The sequence below is a fragment of the Tenrec ecaudatus genome, chromosome 12 (genome assembly GCF_050624435.1).
Source record: "Tenrec ecaudatus isolate mTenEca1 chromosome 12, mTenEca1.hap1, whole genome shotgun sequence".
NCBI lineage: Eukaryota > Metazoa > Chordata > Mammalia > Afrosoricida > Tenrecidae > Tenrec > Tenrec ecaudatus.
The window spans coordinates 69,612,177-69,630,576 of record NC_134541.1 but is presented as its reverse complement, the minus strand read 5'-3'; the positions used below and the strand labels follow the sequence as shown (position 1 = coordinate 69,630,576).

Here is an 18,400-nt window from a genome sequence, read left to right as displayed (position 1 = left end):
GCATCATAAGTGGCAGCTGATGTCTGAACTGACTGGGACAGAGGCGGCATGCTCCTCTCTGCCACTGCATCTTATCCTCAAGTCAAAGAGAGAGAACTCCATCACAGACCAGCTGGTTTTGCTTAGAGTGGAATGAGGCAGGCAAAATAGCAGAACATCAACTCCAGTTCTGTCCTTGTCAGATCTGTGAACACAATATAAATATCTCACCTGAAGTACAGCTTTTGATTGAAAAAAGTGGTGTGAAAGCAATCTGCTGGCCTATTGCAGAGCGAGGTTGTCAGCTATGGAGTAAAATGATGCTGCCACATTCCTGAGCTGTTTCCTCAGTCCGGGCCTCCTTCAGGAAGCCCTCAGAAAGAGAACAATTGCCCACTAGCTTACTGGGGAGAGAGTGCAGAGCACCCTTCTACTGGCCTGCAAGCGGCTGTGTTTGGGTGGCTCGAGGGAAGAGCATTAAAAAGGGTGCTAATTTGTTAGAATTGGTAAAATGAGGTTCTGGGGGAGGGAAGGAGGCCATCTGCTCTTAAGCCTCTGATTCTAGACACAGCCTTGGCAAGCGAGGAAGATGGAGAAGCTGCTGAAAAGCCCACTCTAGGGGGTGGGTCAAGGGTGGGACCAAAGGGAGGGTAAGGAAGACGTGTGCTTGAGGAGAGGGACAGCAGCTGCATTCTTGCTGCTGCACAAGGGCTGCGGAGGGGCCCTGGAGGGAAAGCTATCTCACCTCTTGGCTGAGCGGGTGTTTGCTTAGTGTCCTGCCCAGATGAGGGTAGGTTGGTGTATTTGTGTTAAGCCACTTGGGGAGCTTAAGGCATTATGGGATTGCAAGAGATGCCTCTCTGAAATCAATTCTAATACTCCCTCCACCTTCTCCCCTCCCCCTTTCCTCTTTTTTCTTTCTTTCTTTTTTTCTGAAGCAATGCTCACTCCCGGACAGTGCCTTGTTTGAGCGTGGGGAGTCCCTCTGTTCCATTCTCTGCTCAACTCTTTCTCTTCTCACCTCTACCTTTCTCTGCCTCTTTGGCTTCCTCTGCCTTCCCCGGTATCTAACCCTCACAAGCTTCCCCTCTTGTTGCCCTTTCTGGCCCTCATAGCAGCGTTCTTTTATCCCCTTAATTGAGTCTTTGCTGGCCCGTTCACTTGGCTGTGTCAGGGAGTGAATGTGGGCTAAATCTTTCTGTCTGCATGGAGCCCTTGAGTCTGTAGGGCGTGTTAAATTGCCGCAAGGAGGGCCAAGAGACTGTCCTGAGTTCTAGCTCCAGCACCTCTAGGATGTGATTGTGTGGCTGGGGGCCTCTTTCCCTCTGGACCTCAGTTTCCTAGCTAGCAACAAGACCGACTACCATTCAAAGGTCCATCATGCTTCCTAAGGGTGACCTCTTCTTTCTGGATTTTAGCTTTCTTCCCCAGTGCCCTCCTACCCCCATCCTGCCAAGGCAGACTCAGCCTTGCCACTCCTGACTGTGAAAGAGGAGTGGGGAGGGGTGGGGGTGCATATGAATTAGGAGTGGGAGCAAATGGAGGGGATCTGCTGCGGGGACTAGTTTAGGCAAACAGCAGGGATTGCTGGCTGCCATTCCAGCCCCCCACTTAGGCTGTAACAGCTGCAGTCCAGCTGCTGGCATCCCTGCTGGGGGAGCCTGCTAAACCTCTCTGGGGTCAGCACTGTGGTATGTCGGTTTCTATAGCAACCAGCCAACGGGCCACTTTCTCCGAACAATTCCCCTACTCAGCCAGGTTCTGGACTTAGCTCAGCCCAAGGGCATGTGGCTCAGAAGCAAAACGGGAGGGGGAGAGGCTGCCCCAGGGCCAGAAGGGGCCCCACAGAAGGCGGCTATCTCCAGAGTCTGGTCTCTGCATGGACAAAGGACAGGACGAGATGCACAGGTCCTCCTGGCCCTAGCTCGCCCTGGGTCCCGTTCCTTGCCCTTCCCTCCGCAGAGGCCCAGACCGCCCAGCTCGGCAGTACTGAAGGACGAAGGAGCGCTTCATCTGGCCAGAGCTGGGAGGTGAAAGTCCAAGGCCCGGGCCCCTGGACTTGATTCTGACGCATTGACACACAGGGCAGAGGAGAACCCCTCAAAGGGTCCCCAAGACAGCTCCTCTCTGTGGAAGCGCACTGCCGCATCCTTCTGTAGCGGAGTCTCTTGTGGGTTTGAATTGGAATGCTTCACTGCTGCACCACCAGGGGTCCTCAAAAGCAAAATCTGTATAGTGAAGAGGGATGGATGGTGACTGGTCTTCATTCCCATCTCTTCTGTCCGCCTCTTCCCAGACTATCTAATTGTCCGTGATCTCCATTCATCCACTGCACCCACAGTGCTCTCAGGGGACCGGGTTATAGGGAGTCCTCTACTCATGTTTACAGCATTGCCTTTCTCCCACTCAACCCCTTAACTCCGAACCCCTGAACCTCAGCGGGTCGGGCCATGCCTATATCGAGGATCCTCAACCCTCTTTCCTAACACGTTTTCATGTGCTGTCTTCAGAGGTAAAGAAACATGAAGAACTATAGGCGAACTTGACCCGTTTTCTGGATAAGAATCACATGCCCCCTCGCTACCACCATACCCACACAGGACAAGGCACCGGGTGAGGCCAGCAAGGAGAGTGGATTGGGAGGGGTGGGAAGGAAGGCTCACCAACTGTGCAGAGGACAGCAGGTCCCCACACCCCTCTGCCCTGAGGCGAGTTCTATGTCTGCTTGCCTAGAGCTGTGGGTGGACAGGGTACCTCACCCCAGGTCTCTTGGAATGCGGCCCCACCTACTGGGGACTTCTCACTGGTATGAACTTATTTCTAGGAAGGCATCAAACGCCAGTGGGGAAACTGAGACCAGAAATTAGGTGCCCGGACAGGCCTCATAACTGTGAGGGGAGGTCCCCAGGGAGCTCAGCCTCACTTTCCTGCGAAGTGACCTGAACAGTCCTCGCTAAGGTCTGAGCTTGCCATCCCAGCTGCCTCGCCTCTCCTGTTTCCATCTTCTCTATTCCATGGCTCCTCGCTTCCAAGGGCTCTGGGGTTTCTTTCCCATTTCCCAGCCCACTTAATACCCCAGCCCTTAAAAGGAAGGGACAGATGTCCTTTCTTCCATGTGCCATAGCTGCAGCCAGATACATTTGCTCTCTCTAGGTCATGGAAACAGGTGTGGGCTAATTCTCAGGCACATACACTGAGGCGATGTGGGAGAGTCGGGAAAGTGGCTGATTTCAGGAAGCTTCAAGGGTTTCCAACCTCATTTGGCTACCATCTGTGAGATGTTGTCCCCCGCAAAGGCCGTTTTTCCAAAGTGGGTTTTGCAGCCCAGAGGACTCTGGGGAAGCCGTTCCAAAGCCAAGCAAGAGAGCATGGTTGGCCCACTCTTGAAGACGTGCAAAGCTTGTAAACCACTTTCACCTCAGGCTATTGTTCGGCGCCCTTGAGTGCACACACAGTGGCCCTGCACCATCCTCACAGCTGTCCTGTTTGAGTCTCTGGCTTTGTAAAGACATCTGACCGTGACACCCTTAGTTCAGACTCCGTGCGGCAGTGCACCCTGGCAAACCCAGCCTCTACAAGGGCCTCCAGCGTTCTTATCTGTCCCATGTTCTTCAGTGACAATTCCCCGCACCACAGACGATGAGCCTCTCTTTGTGTTTTTCTCTTGGATGGAGGGATCCCCAACACTGGACTCTCTCTCCAGCACTTATGGGTCACTAGCACCTCAACTTCATTCCAGTCACTTCGATCCCAGTGACAGATGGTTACCCTGGTGCTGGGAGGAGACCTGTCCTAGACCTTCAGAGAGTAAAGGCCGGGATGCAGTGCATGGCTGTCACCTAGGTTCCTCAGTGGAGTGAAACCCTTAAAGCACCCCCTTCCACAGCCCTCAGAATTTTGCAGGTCTGTTGTGGCATTTCTGCCCCACCAGGCAGGGTATCTATCACTTCTAGATCAGGAGAGAAAAATCCTGCCTGCCAAGTGTCTGGTCTGAATGGAAATTTTAAAGAGGGAAATTTCCCCTTTTCCCAGCAGCTCTAACTCCAAGAGAAATAACACCTCACATTCTCAAGCCCTTAAACTTCTCAGAGGTCCAAGACCACGTCGTCTCATCTACACACCAGGAGCCAGCTATGGTATTGTGGAAAGCTGTGGACTCTGGAGTTAGCCTGGGCTCTATCCAGCTCTGTAACTGGCCTGGTCTCTGTCCTTAGGCGGATTACTTCACACACACACACACACACACACACACACACACACACACACACACACACACACACACACCCCTTTCCCCTGTACAGTGTATCTTCTCTCAGAAGGGATAGTGTCCTGTTCTTACAGGTGAGTCGTGAACATGGAAGGCGAGCTGTAATAAATGTGATAATGGTCGACGTGCAAAACTCCATACGTGGAAAAGAATTACATTCCCAAGAGCTAAGATTTCTCTTATTCTGTTTCTGTTGTTAGGTGCTGTTGAGTCGGCAAATAAGTGGTTTGTCCAAGGTCACAAGGAGCTGGTAAGTCCCCTGACCCCCAATCCTTTGCTGCTTAAAGTTACCTCATTTCTAGGAAGATGCTCCCAGGAGTTCTGGCTCACTGTCTTTTGAGAGCATTTAGCAACTGTGATTTCTTCCCCTCTTGGCCCTTTCACACCTCCCTGCCAGACAGGGGGAAGCTTGTCTGTGGAGGAAAGGGTTATTAGCACCTTTGAAAACAGCTTTGAAAAAACAGAAGAATTAAGTTTTGAACAGTGACCTTGAAAACAGTTCCTCCCTCTAAAGAAGAAACACAAACAAACCAGTTTCTGGCATGTGACTCTACCTAATGGTGACCCTCTGTTTGTCACAGTAGAGCTCTGCTTTACAGCGTTTGTAATGGCAGGAGCCTTATTGTGGAGGGAGTCCAGCAGACGTCTCTGCTTAGTCACCCGGGATGAGGTGGATGAGTTGAGGGTAACAGACTATTGGCTGGTTGGTCCTAGAAGAGCAGAGAGAAGGGTGTGGAGATAAAGGGCAATCATCCTCTGCTCATTAACTCGCAGTCTTTCAGTAGGTCCACTGCTTATATCCGTGTGTGCTACACAGGGACTCACTCCCCTGCGAGCTTTCTCCCGACTTTCCTCCTCCCCGCGTCTCATCCAGCGTGCATAGCAAAAGACTGTCTTGATGTGTTAGAGTCGCTGAGGCTCTTTTCTTAGTGCAGCAGAACCCTCCTACCTGATGGTCTGGGGATTTCGGAAAGGCCTCGCTGGGTCACTCACAGCCTAGGCCAGGTTTTAAGATTGCTTTACTTCTACAAGAATAGGAGGCATGGAGGGAAAACAAGACTGCCCGGATGTGCCGCCCACTGTGCTCAGATTTTTCCAAGAGCTTGCCTCGGCCAACTCTGTGCCGCCTTTGTGATTTCATATGAGAGAGGGGGGCTGTTTGCAGACCTTGGGAGAAAGGGTTTTGGGGTTTGTTTGTTTGCTTGTTTGTTTGTTTTTCATGCAAGTTGTTGGCCTTGCGGCTGCTCTAACAGTTTCTGTTGCTGTCAGCAGCCACAGTGTGGGCCCCATCAGCATCGTCATACGGCCCCATCGCCTTCCTCTCTGCTACCTCTGTGCCTTTTATCTTCATCTGAACATTTCACCACGAGGCAAGCTGGGAGAGCGTTGGTTGGGTGAAATTTGGATGACTGGTCTACCAAAATGTATCTTCATGGTCCACATTGGAGGACAGAAAGGCCGGGGAGAATGTGAATGGCCCCAGGGCCTGGCAGGAGAGGTCCCTCTTCGGATATTTGTTTGCGCTCCTGCAGGCACGGGCTCTATCTGGCTGGGGTCTCTCTTCCTTGCTGTTTCAGGAGCAAGCTGTTTGAATGATGTTAGGAAATAGAAGGAGGTGGTGCTCAGAGAGATTCTGCCCTCCAGACATTACCCTGGGATGATGTCTAACCCTCTGCATCTCATTAAAAGGTCTGGTCCAACTCCAGCAAGTATCTGGTAGTAAAAACAACAAATAACCTCACACACTTCTCTCAGTGCCAGATTGATATCTCCGATCCCCACCACAGACATGATTTCCCACTCAGCTTTCTGACTGAGTGTGTGTGTGTGTGTGTGTGTGCGCGCGCATGTGCGCTCGGCTGATTTACAGGCATGTTGTGCATCAGTAGACGCATAAGGAGTGGGGGTTGGGGGGAGAGAATTGTCTTTGAGCAGAGGCCTGATTAGAGCAAGGAGCTAATCAGCACTATTTATGAAGGTGTTTTGTGCAGAAATTTGTACTAAGTGATTGTGTGCATGTGGAGGGAGTGTGGGATGGAGAGAGAGGAAAAGAGAGAGAAAAGACAATCAAAGACTTTGGCCTAGCATTTGATAATTCAAAGCCCAGAAGATTAGAGAGATATTGGACTTTGAGGCAACTTTTCCAGCTATTCTCCTTGAGGATCTCTGGCCTAAGGGTGATGGGGATCCTGAGAGAAAACAGGAGTAAAGACACAGAGACCCAGTTAAAGAGAGCACACTCCCTTAGCCCCATATTGCTCTCACCCCTCTGAAAATGTGAGTCAGGCATGCTGACTGGGCACTCAGCAACCAGGTAGCAAGGTGACAAGGCATCCCTCAGTCATTTTTTCCCATTTCCTTCCAGGCCTGAGATTTTAGAAGCTGTGTGCTGAAGAAGCTGATTCAAAACAATAGAACGAAATTTGGTTTTGTAATAAGGAGACACTGGGCTTTATTAGGGTCCCTGGATGGTACAAAGTGTTAACACACTCCGTGGCTAGCTAAAAGGTTGGAGGTTGGAATCCACCCAGAAACTCTGTGGAAGAAAGCTCCCCCCAGAAACCTGCCACTGAAAGTCCTGTGGAGCCCCATTCTATTCTGACCCATAGGAGGTTGCCAGGGTAGATTCAAAAGCACTTGGTGGATCGCAAGACCTCTCCCAACCTGTGTTTTGTTCTGTGTGTACATGCATGGTGTTTGCTAACAGCAACAGGGCTTTGGGAGTCAACCGGGGTATGGAAGTGTTTCAAATGGAACTATAGATGTCTATTTTGTTATTATTGCTGACTCAGCTTAATGCTGAGTGGGTACGGACAAGGGCTAGAGAATGGAGCTGGATTTGCTGTGGAAGTAACATCCCTGATATGACTCCCTCAGCGGTGGCCTTCAGAAAACAATTGCTTCTTTGCAGCCAAGGTAATTCTATCTTACAGTGACAGTATTTGAAGTGTGAAAAGCTGATTTACTAGGTCCTGGACTAGAAGCTTCTGAAGGGAAAGGAGATCCCGGGCCTGTATAATAGAGAAATTCTGTTGTTTTGAGGAGAAATTGTGCCATTTCTCTGTTCCTTATACCTACAAATCTGAAATTGAGCAAATATTTTAAACTCACATTTTTTTAATATCATCTCTGAAAATCCTGTGGCCCTCATTGGGTGGACTGAGGAGGATAGGAAGTAGTTCTGGTCTCATTGGTACCAGAAGCGCCAGACAGCGACTTCTTGGAGGGGAATTAGGGGAGATCCATGAAGCGGGGAGAGCAAGGGGATGCTGTTCTAATGTCGTTTTTAAGCAGCCTCTGCTAAAGATGGTCCCTGGAACAATGGCTGCTAAGTGCCTCTTGGGAAAATAAGGATGAAAGAGATGGAATGCTTGCCAGTTTTTTTATCTGAAAAAATAAAGCAAGTGTGAATTGGAATTAATGCAGGGATTGAATATTTAAACTTTTTATATTCACTTTCATTTTTAACTTATTCCTCCTTCAAAAACCTCGAGAATGCTTGTCAGATTTGTTCTCAAGATGTCCCTCTGTGCCTACCTCCCTGGTGCCCTAGCCCCAATCTGAGAGTGCAGGTCTCCATCATCCTGATGGAAATTTTCCTTTTATTTCTCCTAACGGAACCATCTGATCTCTCTCTTTATATTTATACTTTCTCTATATGGCGGTGTAAATAATTAATGCCGTTATAAACACATCCGATGCAAAATATTTATTAGGAAAAATAACTCTTTAATTTGGCATGCCATTTAATTCCATTTTGTAATCACTGCGCATGGGCTACAGTTAGCGCTAGGGCTGGGTAACCCAGCTTGACTGGTAAACCCGTGCAGAGGTGGGATGAAGCCGTTTAGGTATAAGCACTCTTAGGTCCTTGACCATTTATTATTTCAGCAAAAGTTGTTGGGAGAGGCAGATGTGCCTTCTCAGGTATGGGCCTCACCGTAAGTGTGGAAATGAAATAGGGAAGAAATGTCCTCTTCAGTAAAATGATCTGGGCCTTTTGTACATTTGGCAGTATGTATCCAAAAGGATACCAGCTCAGAAAATATCGGTCATATTTTCTTGGGTGGGTCAGTTATATGTAAAATATTGGTCATATTTTCTTGGGAGGGGAGTAGAAGCAAATAGTGATAGTTTTCTAGAGGTTGGGCTTCATGCATGCCTTTTGTGACCATTAGGTTTTGTATGAACTTGACTCATGGTTTTCAGTCGTTTGGCAGTAATTCTCCATGATGTGATCTAACACAAGGTAACCAACCCCATGATTGGATCAACATATAGCAACTCTGTGAGTAGCCAGCAATTATGGTGGAGTGTTCCCCGCTTAATTAAAGTCACAGCCGGATTCTACTGGAAGGAAGACTCCTTGGGATTGAGCCTGCTCCCGTCTAAGCAGAACCTGCTGGAAAACGTGTCACTTCTGCTGGGTCTATCCTCTGCATCTGCTTTGTTGACCCTCCTGCTGTATTGTCTACTGATCCCAGGAGCCATCCGTGGATTTTTGATCTTGGATTCGTATGCTCTTTCTGCTTTATCTTCCTACTACCTGGATCATCAGCCCCCACAGCTCCAAGCGTCAGGAGAAGCCTCCAGTTAACATTGGACCCCCAGATATGAACCCGATTGGATTTACTCACTTCTCCAACTCTGTGAGCCATTTCTTGATATAAAACCCCTTCAATATACATGTACATATAAGCATCACTGGTTTTGCTTCTGTCAAGAACATAGTCTGACAGATATAAATTTAACAAATACTCACTGAGTGCTGGACACTGGTTTTGTCACTGGAAATCCAATTGTTAATCCAACAGAGGATGGAGGCGGGAATCTCCATGATCCTTCAATAGTCCATTGTTCTGCTTTTCCATTTCTCCACTTCGCAGTCCTTCCGTCTTAAGGACTCTGCCTATTAACTACAGTAGCTGCAGCTCCAGGTTTTAAGGAGTCATAACTAGTATTTGGATAGCTCTGTGTTCTTGGATGCATTGATTCGCTATATGTGCCTGGCTGCTAACGGAAAGGTTGGTGGTTTGAGTCCACCCTAAGGAGCTTTGGAAGAAGGCTGCGCTATCTACTTTCTAAGCCCAAGTTCCAGTTTATATAGTATATCCTATCTGCCACGACCCTCATCTCCTTTTCACTGGACTTCCTCCATGCTGATGTGGTCTGTAGACAGTTCTCTGAACCCCCTTATCTTACTTTTTTAAAGATCATTTTATTGGAGGCACTTAGAGCTCTTATAACAATCCACTCTACTCTTCTCCCTGAATTGGAACTTTTCCCATCATTTGCACTGGATTGTTTCCCAGTCTCTTGACTCTCTCCCAAGTCAGAGATTATAGATGGTTCAGATCTCAGCCCCACTCCATTATTTATTCATTAACTTAGCTACTTAAGAAAATCATTGCATACATTAAGCCATTTATTTCAGTCTGGAAAAGTTTCACATGATGGAGATTCTATTGGTCTTCTGGTTCCTTGTTTTTTGGTAGAGGGCCTTGCTGTGACTGCAGAGGTGGTGTGGTAGCGCCAGGAACCACCAGCAACTGTTTTCATGCTGTCACCAGGTGCCAGGTCCCCGCAGCTCTTCTCCTTATTTTTGCTTTGCTGCCGAAGGAGCATGTGTACTTAGCATGTTGGTTGATTTCAATTCTCTTCACCATTTTTCCTGAGAGATTCCATAATGGGACCCATATTTACTAATGATTCTGACATTTGTGGTACATTTAGCCATTTCCCTGCAAACTAGTTTCAAGGTCAGAGAGCTCATTCATTTAACATTTAGTGTGCGCTGTTGGTGCTGTGGTTGCAGGTTGGGCTGCGGTCCAGATGGTTGGCAGTTCGAAACTACCAGCAGCTTTCTATTCCCATGAACAGTTACAGTCTCCCAACTGCACAGGAGGTGGCTGTGAGTCAGCACTGACTTGGTAGCAGTGAGTTTGGCTTGGTGCAAATACTCTGTAAGAGCACAGAGGCTCTGCTTTTGGGTCCAGGTGATCCTTCTGTGCCTGTCTGTCCTGAAAATGGCAGACGTAGGGGAAGGATAGCAGCAGTCTGATGATGTTTTAGAGGGGGAAATTCCACAAAGCCCATAAAGAAGCATAACCTTTCCATAACTCCACCGAGATCATGATGCCCAGAAGTAGGCTGAAGCCTTTGAGAAAGTCCCATGGACTGATGGCAAAGCTGCTGCTGTGCACAGGCATGCACAGTTGGTTTCTTTGGCTCTGTGAATGAACTCTGCTCTTGATTCCCAATGTCCAGTGCCTAGGTTGGCAAGACTATGGACTGGCGAGTGCTACACTGGCAAACCTAGACAGCGCCGCAAGCCTAGAGACACGCAGCACATTTTATGAAATCTGACAACTAGCTAATAGCACATGCACTCCTAGAATATGTAGAACACATCCCATAGAAGCTTGGAGGAAAAGTGCTGGCACTGGCAGGAGTTATGGGCTTCAAAGTACAGCAGTACCCTGTTTCCCCGAAAATAAGACAGTGACTTATATTAATTTTTGCTCCCAAAGATGCGCAAGGTCTTATTTTCAGGGGATGTCTTATTTTTCCAGGAAGAAGAATACGGTACACATTTATTGTCAAACAACAAAAAAAAGGAAATTTATTACCTGTATGCACTACGGTAGTAGTTGTCATCACAAACCAGCATAACCAGACAAACTGTGAATTCTACAGTATCAAGAATTTCGCGTTACTACCATTATTTTCATGTATAACAATCTATGGTACATTTGCTCATTTATTCAATGATAGTCATGTCACCATCTTCTGGAACTTCCTCATAACAATCCAAACCCTTATTTTTAGGGAGGTCTTATTTTCGGGGGGATGCCTTATATTTCGGCGAGAGGCAAAACTGTAAGTAGGTCTTATTTTCGGGGGATGTCTTACTTTCAGAGAAACGGGGTAAGTGTAAGGAAATCTCACCAGGTGTTTTTCCTTAGGTCTGTCTCCATACTCCCCCAGCAGTTTTATTGGCATATAATTAATATATCATACAATTTAGTAGTTCAATCACATCATGAAGAATTGTACAATCATCACCACATCTTTTTAGAACTTAAAAAAAATCGTATTTATACGCATTGTTATTAGGTCTTTAGTTCCCCTGACCCTCCTTTGCCATACCCTCAAGGAACCATTAATCCAGTTACTGTCAGTATGGATTTACCTATCCAGAATTTCATAACAGAAAAACATTACAAAAACCCCAAAACTAATAAGAATAACAAAGTAAAACATATAAACCTAAATCAAAAAGAAAGCATAAAATAGTAAAAACTAGAGCAAATTCTGTTTTCAGAGTTTAGGATTTTTTAATTTGTCCCAAAGTCACTGAAGCAAAATAAGCCCCACAATGCAAAAACGAGCAAACAAAAACCCTATCTGTAGGAAAAACACCCACAGGATGAAATGTGGCCTCCGTGGGGCCTAAAACAAAATTTTAGGGACCAAATGACAGGGTGCCACATTTTAACCTAACTGCACCTGCGACAATCCACTTCCCAATGCTTTCTGCAAGACCACTCACATTCCTGGTCCTTGATCAGAGGGGACCCAGGGCCTCACTCCATGTGTATTTCCTTGACTTTTTGTTTTTAACTGAAACAGCTTGAAAATTTATCAAGAGGGAGATCAAATGATGTTACTTGTGGACATAACTACTTCTGCCACAATCCACTTTCCAGGGCTGCTAGTCCCACCCTGCAATCACGATCAGAGGGGATTCACTAGAGGCTTAACGCAGGCATGAATGCTGCTAAGGGATTTTGGGCCTCTGCTGCCATCCATTGCCTTCTGCAAACTGGATGGTCAGTCACAATTTAAGCTCTGAAGCCATTTCCTCCTTTTGGATTATATTGTTTACAATCCTTGGATCACACAGGCTGGTGTACTTCTTCCATGTAGCTTTTGTTGCCACCTCACTTGGATGGCTGTTTGTTTGAAAACAATCCTTTACAGCCCCAAATGCTATGCCTTCTGGTAGCCAGGCACCATCTGGGGTCTTCACCACCCTTTGCTGGAGCACCCACATCTTCAGCGATCTCTTCATGAGGGTGAGCAGCAAGCAGGACCAGGTAACCAGCAATAATTGTTTTTAGATTGGGGCTAGGATTAAGTGCAAGCCCCAAATCCATTCCTGCATCTCTGGTTTATATATGTCTCTGTTCACCTTAAGAGACGTCATTGTCATTTTATGTTAGGCAACATTCTCAATCATCCTGCTGGTGTAAGTCTATCTTGATGCAACCAACTGATCCTGGGTTCTTGGTGATTGATCAATAGCTGACTCTGAATGAATAACGAAAACTGATCTTTATAAAGCCCCTGGCATTTGCTATACTCAGGCATACATATTATATCATTTAATGCTCATATCGGTCCTAAGAGGGGTTCTGTTGGCCCACAATTTGTAAAATTGAGATGAATGCATTCCTCTGTGAATAAATGGGACAAAAATTCCTGATTTTATATTCTCTGTGTGTGTGTGTGGGGGGGGGACGTGTTAAAAATACAAGTCAGCAAACATTTGCTACTTCAATATTATTTATATGTATGAGTATAATTTAGTGTATGACCTGTTATTTTGACTGCTCACTTCTTTCCATGTCCTTCTTCCCATCTCCCTTTGTCTCTGGTCTACCATGGACCTGACATGAGACAGAAAGAAAAGCCCTTCAGGTTTTGCTCTTGTCAAGTAAATTGGACACAAGGACAGGTATCCGGCTTCTCCCAGAAGGAGCAGTGTCATGGTTATCTAGTGCTGCTACAACAGAAAGACTATAAGGATATGACTTTAACAAACAGAAATTTATTTTCTTCCAGTTTAGGAGCCTACCAGTGAGAATTCAGAGTGCTGGCCCTGGGGAAGGCTTTCTCTCCTTATCTGCTCTGGAGGAAGGCCCTTGTCTTCTCAGTTTTTGTTTCCTGGTTCCTGGAAATCTCCATGTGTCCTGGTAGTTCTCTCTGCCTGCTTATCAATTGCTTTTTGTATCTCAAAAGAGATGGACTCAAGATACACCCTACATTAATCCTGTTTCATTAACATAACAAAGAAAACCTGTTCCCAACTGGGATGATAACCACAGGCAGAGTGGTTAGGATTTACAGCACATATTTTGGGGGGACATAATTCAAGCTATAACAAGCAGCATTCTCCTCTCTGGTGCTTACTCCAATGCCTTTAGCCTTGAGTCCTAGTGTATATGGGAGAGAAGCAGCAGTGAATCAGTGCTTTCCTGAGGCTGGTTTCTGAGGTGAGGAAATCGACAGCTCAGTTCTGCCTGGCGCCTTCATCCTTGTTTCTGAAGGAGAGAAAACAACAACTCTCAGTTCACCGACATCAAGTCGATGTCTGCTCATAGTTACTCGGGCGGACAGGGTGGAAGTGGCCCCTCTGAGGCTGTCACAGGAATAGAAGGCCCATCTTTCTCCTAAGGAGAGAGACGGACCTCTCAATGCCTCTTCTCTGGTCTAGCTACAGTGCAGAGGAGTGTCTTCCAAGGGGAAGCAGGGCCTAAGCCAGCCAGCCTCCTGCATCAGTCTCAGATTGGAGAAAACTTGCAGCCTTACTGCCTACAAGAGAACTAAACTCCCCAGAAACAAGCCCAGGGTGAGGGGCCTGCATGTCGGGCCAGAGTTCAGAGCTGTGATGGTCAGAAAGGCATGTGCTAAGAGAAATGACTTTCTCTGGCGAGGCTCAGAGGTCATGGATGCGTATTTACCTTTGCAACCCACTTGATTTTTCACCGCTTGAAATTCTCCTAAAATCCCAGAGGAGTAGCTGAAAATATCCCAGGTAATATAAAAATGAATAAAGGTTCAGCAAACAGAAGCCGCTTCTGATCAAATAGCTGTAAAGGCAGGAGGCCCAGAAAAAAAGGAAAACGTAAAAGGAGAGTGGGCACAGAGGAGAAAGAGGAGGAGGATGGGAGAGAGGAGACATCAAGGTCAGCCTGTAGTTCTCTGGCTTCGGAGTTGCTTCGTCTCCTGCAGTCTCCATAGAAGGGGGTGAGGGGAGGCAATGCTGCATCAGAAATGGTTTATGGCTTTGGACTGGACAGAGAAACATTTGTTGGGAGATGTACGCTGGTCTGGTGTCCTGTGCAACCTTTCCTATAGCAGAGGGGAATTAGAAAGGTTAGGTGTGGGCGATGCACCTTTCTTTGGATTAGGAGGCTTGAGTTTCAGACCATATTGTGACCTGGGACAAGTTCTCAGTTTTGTGAGTTACAGTTTCCTTAGGCGTAAAATGAGAAAGTTGGACTAGCTGGTCTCCCGGGGCTCCTTTCACCTCTAACAATCTATAATCTTGCCTTTTCATAATCAACACAGACTTTGAAACATCTTTTGACGTGTCAACTTGTCAAGTCGCGCGATTCAAGAGTCTGTGGGTATGGCTAACACTCTGGGGGCGCCCCTCCTCTAAAACATACACACCTGTACATGGACAGCCGTGCAAAGAGGAATCGGCAGGATAAAACCATCCCGACAAAGACCGGAAGTGGAGTGGGAGGGCCAGGTGAAAAGTTTCTTCCTTGTAACATATGACGCTAGCCTCCTGCTGGTGCTGAGGTCACAGGGTAGAAACTGGGGTATCTCATTTCTATTACCTTTCTTGTCTGTTGAGTTCTTAATTTGTGTCTGAAAGGAGTGAGGCTGCTAAAGGACTCTGCGGCAGAAGGCATCCAGGGGCTTAGGGGAGTTAGGTTAGCGTGGATTCATCAGAGGAGCCCTATGGACCGCACCTGGAGTGCGCTGAGAACTCACCTTTTACCACACCAAGCGGGGACACATTTGTGAAGGGAGCACCAACAAAGGTGACTGTGATCGGTATTTTCATATAAGTCAGATTTGACAGTGGGAAAAATGCGCTACTTAACTTCAGGCAGCTGACCAGAATGGGGGGCTAACTGGGTCTCCCTGGTGGTAGGGACCAAGTGGCAGCACTCAACAAAGACACGGTGGCCCTGGTGGCACTGTGAGTTAGGCACTTGTCAGCAGTACAAATCCACCAGCTGCTCCAAGGGAGTAAAGTGGGACTTTCGGTGCCCATAAAGCTTACAGCTGCTGAACCTAAGAGAGCAGTCCTACTCTGCCCTAGAGGGTTGCTTGCTTGGTGCCAGAATCAACTTGATGGCAGTGGGTTGTGGTATGGGGTTAGTCTGTGTCTAGAACTGTACGAAACACATTGATTTTGAGAACGCATCCATTTTTTAATAATCCTTTGATTATTAAATTCAATGGCTAATATCCTAGCTCCCAGAGAAGGCCATATTGTCTCACTAGATCGTAGCAAGAAGACATGACATTTGGAGCTTGGCTGCCTCTGGGGTATTGGGCTTGCTCCCTGGACCTTGGTCACCTGACATAAGAGAGCAGTCCATGAAACAAGGGCCTTTGCATCAGTTGGAATTTTTAAAATTCTATTTGTCATGAAAGATTTTTTATAACTTTTTATTGCAAATTAGTGCTGGTTTATAGGAGCAGGTCATCAGTTTTACATTCAGCGATTCATGCACCATTTTGTTTCATTTTATTCATGGCAATCCCTCTCACGCATACCACTTCTTCCTTGTTTGTTTGTCTTGTTCTTAATTCCTCCACCTTTCCTACCTGTCCGAATGTTATCCTTGAGTAAATACTGTCCTTTGGATCTCAAACAGTTCAATGGTAAATTATCTTAAGGTGTGCATCCCTCACTAACATTATTGTTCCCTTCCTATTACTGCTGTCAGGTGCCATCAAGCCGTGTCCAACTCCTAGCTACCCTGAGTACGACAGAATGAGCCACTGCCCGGGCCTGCGCCATGCTCACAGAGCTTCTGTGCCTGAGCCATTGTTGCAGCCACTGTGGCTTCCCATCTCTCTCTCTTTTTTTGAAACATTTTATTAGGGACTCATACAACTCTTACCACAGTCCATACATATACATACATCAATTGTATAAAGCACATCCGTACATTCTTTGCCCTAATCACTCTCAAAGCATTTGCTCTCCACTTATGCCCTCTGCATCAGGTCCTCTTTTTTTTCCCCTCCCTCCCCGCTCCCCCCTCCTTCATGAACCCTTGATAATCCACAGATTATTTTGTCATATCTTTCCCTATCCGGAGTCTCCCTTCCCCACCTTCTCTGCCGTCCGTCTCCCAGGGAGGAGGTTACATGTGGATCCTTGTAATCAGTTCCCCCTTTCCAACCCACTCACCCATTGAAGGTTTTCCCCGTTTTCACTGCCCTCCACTTACCAAGCATGATGTCGCTCTCCGGGGACTGGTCTCTCCTGATGACGCGTCCTGGGGACTGGAGCTGAAGGATTGCCATCGTTGCTTCGGAGCATTCTGGCTATACGTCTTCCAAGACAGATGTGTTTGTTCTTTTGGCTGTCCATGATGCTTTCAATATTCTTCGCCAGCACCGTAGTTCAAATGCACCAGTTTTTCCTTAGTCTTCATCTTCAATGTCCAGATTTCTCCAGCTCACTGCCATTGAGTCAATTCTGGCAGAGTCGAACTGCCTCTGTGGGTTTCCAAGACTATGACTGTTTATGTGAATAGAAAGCCCCATCTTTCTCCTGAGGCAATTGTAGATACCATGTCTTGGGTCAGGCACACCTTAGTCCTCAAAGTGATAGGATTGCTTTTCAATTGCAGCAGATTTGCCTCATACAATGTGCCATTTGCCATCTTGACTGCTGCTTCCATTAGCATTGACTATGAATCCAACAAGATGAAATCCTCGACAACGCCAGTCTTCTCTCCATTGTCATCATGTCGCCTGTTGGTACAGTTGGAAGGATTTTCACGATCATCACAAGTGCTTCAAGTTCTCACTCTCAGCGAGCAAAGCTTATGCTGTAAACATAACACGGGTTGTTAATAAGCCTTCCTCCAATTCTGATGGCATGTTTTTCTTCACATAAACCGGCTTCTCTGATGGTTTGCTCAGCATATCGCTTGAATAAGTGGTGAGAGGATACAATGTAATGCACACCTTTTCTGATTTTAAGCCATGCAATATCCCTTGTTCCGTTAGCCCAAGTGCCTTCTGCATGAGCACAATGAAATGTTCCAGAATCCCAGTCTTATCTATCGTTCGTTATGATCCACACAGTTGAATGCCTTTGCACGGTCAATGACACACACATAAACATCTTTCTGGTATTCTCTGTTTTCAGTCAAGATCCATCTGACGTCAGCAATGATATCCCTTGTTCCTCATTCTCTTCTAGTCTGACTTGAACCTCTGGCAGCTCCCTGTCAATGTACTGCGGCAACCATTGTTAGATAATCTTCTGCAATATTTTACCTGAATATCAAATCAATGAAATTGTTCAATAATTTGCACATTCTGTGGAGTCACCTTTCTTTGGAAGGGGAGCAAATATATTTACTTGTAGCTGTCTTTTAGAAGCATGTCAGTTGGCATTCCATCAATTCCTGGAACCTTGTTTTTGTCTAATGCTTTTGGTGCCATTTGGACTTCTGCTTTCAGTACCATTGGTTCTTCCTCATATTGATACTTTTAAAAAATGGTTGAATGTTGACTGGTTCTTTGTGACACACGGCCTCTATGTATTCTTTCCATCTTCTTCTGGCCCTTCCTGGCCTGTTCAATATTTTGCCCATAGAATCTTTCAATATTGTAACTCAAACTTGAATTTTTTGGAGTTCTTTTAGTTTAAGACATTCTGCATTTGTTCTTCCTTTTTGGTTTTATAGTTTGAGACCCTTATAAACCTGTCTATTGTTTAGCTAAATACTGAGCTATGGGACTTAGTTCCATTTCAGACCTGAAGGATGTCTACGTGTCTGAGTGAGATTTTTTTAAAAAAATACCTTGTGTTAAAATTGAAGAATAATCTGTGGAACAACATGGAACCAAGAACATGTGTCTTAAGCTGGGTTCTCCAGAGAAGCAAAGCTAGTGAAGCTTATACCTGTGTCTATCAAGAGAGAGGTGTTCTAGGAGCCCTGGTGGTGTAATGGATTCTGCGTTGGTCTGTTCGCTCCCATAAAGATTTATAGCCTTGGAAACTTTCAGCCTGCCCTATAGGGTTGCTAGGAGTCTAAAGCAACTCAGTAGCAGTTCATGAGAAAGAGGTTTATATCAAGAACATGCTCACAGAGTTGT

General features: G+C 46.5%; 1 protein-coding gene across 2 annotated transcripts in view; it reads left to right on the top strand.

The window, feature by feature from the left end:
• The window catches only part of PKNOX2 (PBX/knotted 1 homeobox 2), a 428,541-nt gene that overhangs the window by 164,519 nt on the left and 245,622 nt on the right, over nt 1-18,400 (top strand). For both annotated transcript variants that reach the window (XM_075564126.1, XM_075564127.1), the window contains exon 2: nt 4,447-4,496. The gene's annotated coding sequence lies outside the window, so the exon portion shown is untranslated. The remainder of the gene's footprint in view (nt 1-4,446; nt 4,497-18,400) is intronic.